Raw genomic sequence first — 4,646 nt, 5'->3', positions numbered from 1 at the left:
TATTGTGCAGCTCTATCATGCCTGTTGAGATACTCTGTAGGCGCAAGCAGACTGCACATGGAGACAACATGATCGATGGTCTCATTTTGTTGTTGGCATATACGACATAATGGGGAGCTGCCGTTCTTTAATATGTTGGCCTGGTAGTTCTTTGTAGGTAGGCATTGATCTTATTATTATTATTATTATTATTATTATTATTATTATTATTATTATTATTATTATTGGTCTGTTAAATCATTTCACTTAATTATTAATGAGCTTAAAGATTCCTAACTAGCCAGTAAAGCAATCTCCTTTGTCCCGTTCACCAGTTGACTTCATCAGTTTCTCAGTCATCTTCCTCTCTGTTCATTTCTTGATGTTGCTCGGCAATCACGTTCGTTGAATTTTTTATTACCATTTCTTGTGTTCTGTTTAGTTAGAATGGGAAGGGTTATGTCTATGACACTTAAAATTTTCAGTATCCTCTATGAGTGATGGAACAAAATCATCCTGAAGCGAAGGACCTCATCCTAAGAGTTGATACAATATGAATTCTGCTAAAGGTACCAAAGGTCCAGTCGATGTTGCTAATCCGAATGATAATTTAGTTCAGCATCTAAGAACACAGAACGTAAAGATCCTGAACAAATAACGAAAGGCATCTTAATAGACGCTCCAACTATTCCGTCGATCCACCGCTATGGAATACAACTTTTTTTTGTCGATCCTGAAAGGATGAAATGTAGTTATTTTGGTTAGCTTTGAACTCACAGCACTGAAAGCTGTAGCAAATATCGCTAAAATCTACGCTCTAACGACTCTGTCAATTCGTCATAGAGGCTCTTAAAAGTATCATGACTCTGCCCATCTACCACAGACTAAGTCATTGAATAACAAAACCAAAAGTAAATCCCATTGACATCGACTCTGTCCCTTTCATCCTATTAAAAACGATGCAAGAAGTCAATAAGGGAAAAATCTATCTAGTCGCTTGACCTTCTGGAAGTATCAGCTAAACCACTTTCTATTTACAGTTTATCATCTTAGCAAAGCAATGTTGTGGGATAATCTAATCTGAAACTCTGAGGCAAAAAATATCCGAAAAGACGAAATTTTAACCGCCGAAATAACTTTGATCACAGATCTGCTTGATCATGTTGACCTGGTGTTGAACAACAACTCTGCTCCGACATTCGTTATTGTTGCTCTATCAATTTAAAATCTAACACAGAAAGTAAAGCAACTACTACTTGAAAATCAATCATATCCGATTGATTACGATGTATGAATTAGTTAGTTATGTCTCTTTACACTAGGCCTAACTTCGGATTTACCAGAAGGAATAATCCTGAAATATCTGGTTCTCTTCTCCTCAACGAATAAAACTGTATAACTGTTGCCGAAGCAGACTCCCACTAATTTCCTAGGACTAATCTTTTCTTTTACATATTAAAAATATTTATGGTTTCTCAGATTCACATTCGCAACGAAGAGTCAAAATCGTCTGAAAGTGCTACAGACGAAAAACAGAAAAAAAAAAGACATGATTCATTGTGAGCCTATAATCTGAATCTGGATAAAGAAGTTAAGAGGTGATGTAGTGAATGTCTTAATTCATGGTATATTTCTCTTTTAAAAATAATAGCAGTAATTATTGTTGGTAACTTATCGGAACGTAAATCTGATCTTTGCAGGCAAAGAACAGAAATAGGAATGTTTCAGTCATGAAGTCTGCTTGATTAGTGACATATTTTTACATATAGAAAATAGTTTTGAATACATTTAGGCTACAATAATTTGAATAATTAAAAATCAAGAGGAGCAAACGGAAGATTTGATTTGGGTCAACAGTATGCGTAAGTATGTTAAGGGATAGTGTAGTGACTGCCAGCAAACAAAACAACCTATATTTTTGATATTTTATCCTCTTCGTTGGGAGAATTACCGTTAGCTGTTTTTTTCTCCTTTCTTTCAATGTGAGGGAAATGTCAGTTAAATATTTGTTGCGTCCGACATTTCGTACATCATCCAAATTTGTGAAATTGACCCATTTGAAATTTCTTTTTTATAATTATGCATATAGAAAATAGTTTTGAATACATTTAGGCTACAATAATTTGAATAATTAAAAAGCAAGAGGAGCAAACGGAAAGATTTGATTTGGGTCAACAGCATGCGTAAGTATGTTAAGGGATAGTGGTTATAAATTATTCATAACACACTTCATTTTGTATATATAAATGTTAATTGACTGGCAGTCTGTATTAACCGTTTCGCAAGTAACCGGAAACGTTCTGTGTAAGACAAGCCCGTTGTAGTTCAGGGTTCCGCCGCTAGAAGCCACTTGATGCGACACTCAGACATTAGTCTGCCGACAGGAGTCGTCGTGCGAAGTCGTACTGCCACGTGGTGCGTCTTTGTTTTGCTGTGCTTCTCCCTTGTTCGTCGATTTTTGCGATGACTGAAACGAAAGGACAGCGTACTTCTATCAAATTCTGTTTTCTGCTGGGGAAAAAGGTGGCTGAAATAGTTCTTATGCTTCAAACAGCTTACAAGGACACTGCCATGAGCAAAGCACATGTTTACAAGTGGTTTTCACACTTTAGGAATTGTAACATGTCTCTTGAAGACCAACCTCGTTCAGGGCGACCGTCGAACTTCTGAACGAATGAAAATATCACGGAAATTGGAGGACCGTCGCCGAACAATTGACGAACTTATTATTATGACTGATGCGTCCTGGAGCTCCTGGCAACGAATTTTGAGCTAGGAATTGAGATCGAAAAGAGTTGCAGCAAAATTTGTGTCTCACTCACGGAAGATTAAAAGCAACCATGACCCAATGTGTGTCGTGAACTGAAAGAACAGTTGGAAGTTGATCCGGACGTTTTTTCGAAAGTCATCACTGGTTACGAAAGCTGGTGTTATGGGTTCGACCCAGAAACGAAGCAGCAACCAAGTCAATGGAACATTCAACGTCCCCAAGCCCCACCAAAAGTGCGTCAAGCGAAGTTCAATGTGAAGACAATGCTGATTTGTTTCAATGCGAAAGGATTTGTCCACACAGCATTTATTCCACCTGGTCAAACTGTTGACAAGACATTTTACTTGGCAGTTCTGAAGCATTTGCTAGACACGGCAAGACGAAAACGTCCCGACCAGTGTCAAAGTGGAGAGTGGTGGTATCATCACGACAATGCACCTTCGCATACCGCCTTGAGTGTGAGAAATGTTTTGATAAAAAATGGCATGACACCGTTTACCCACATTCTGCTCCCTACAACTATTTTTTGTTCCCCCGAATGAAAAAAGTCCTTAAAGGAACACGTTTTGCAGATGTGGAAGATGTGAAGTAAGAAACGATGGAGGCGTTAAAAGGTATCACTTCGCAGGAGTTCTAGGACTGCTTCGAACAGTGGAGAATACATTGAAGGCGATAAAAGTGCAAACATGTAAAACTAAGTGAATAAAATAATATTGCAAAATTCTGATGTTTTGGGGTTACCCCGTCGTACTATATTGAAAGTGTCTAACATTTCGTAATTGTCATTTGATGCAAACAATGATCAGAGTTTTCCTTCCCATAAGCACTGAAATGAATCTGCGTTTCTTTTAGCTGGTACTAACAGGTGATGCTATTTTTTCTTTTACTCCAACTAAAAGGAAAATTTCAATTAAGGAATTTTTGCGCGCATCAATTCTTAACATGTATACGCAGATTAAAAAGAGTTGAAAAGAATTGATACGGAGGAGTCTTGGCGTAGACATGCTTTTGATTGAACATTATTTTGATGATGTCTTTGTTCAGTTATATGTCAACCCTGATAGAGCAAAATGAAGACGAAAGGCATTTCATTTTTATCTACTTGACAACAAATGCCCTACTATTATTTAAGAAGGTAAGGTAGGAACAGAGGGAGAATCGACTGTCTGTTATTTGGCCATTTGTTTAGTGGAGGTTATTGTGTAATCCAATGAATTGTTTCTATTTGAATTATATTTTCATTTTGCAGATGTATATCAACAGGTCAAGGGTATGAAGCTTGACATGAAGGTTGTGCAAGAGGTAGGCTCAGATTTATATATTAACAAGCACAAATGTACTCGCACATAAGCGCGCGCACAAACAAGCATACAAACACACGCGCTCACATATGTACAAACATATCAAACATGATAGATACACATCGTAATGCATATATATATAGAGAACGTTGCCAAAATCACCCCAAAAAAACTGCATATACATTCCCGGCCGATGCACCATTTCTTTACGCAAGCACATTGTTTCGAGTTTATTCTTATTGTGTAGCACCTAGGGCAAGAGTCTTCTGCTATAGCCTCGGCCTCACCAAAGCTTTGTGAGGATTTTCGTAGGCGGAAACTGAAAGAAGTCTGTCGAATATATATATATTCGACAGACTTCTTTCAGTTTCCGCCTACGAAGTATATGTTTAAATCGTTCGTTGTGTTTTCCAAAACGGAGGCGAACACCTTTCGGCTTGAAAAATTAAGACTAGGATATTTTCCTACTTTTAACATGAAACCAATAGTAGCCTTAATTCACAAATAAAGAAATTATATCCCCTAATGCGGTGTTGAACACTCATTTTCATCGTTCGACATATATATATATATATAACACGCTCATGTGTATATAT

Source organism: Octopus bimaculoides, chromosome 14 (assembly GCF_001194135.2).
Source record: "Octopus bimaculoides isolate UCB-OBI-ISO-001 chromosome 14, ASM119413v2, whole genome shotgun sequence".
In the NCBI taxonomy this organism is placed as follows: domain Eukaryota; kingdom Metazoa; phylum Mollusca; class Cephalopoda; order Octopoda; family Octopodidae; genus Octopus; species Octopus bimaculoides.
This window is presented reverse-complemented; position numbering follows the sequence as displayed.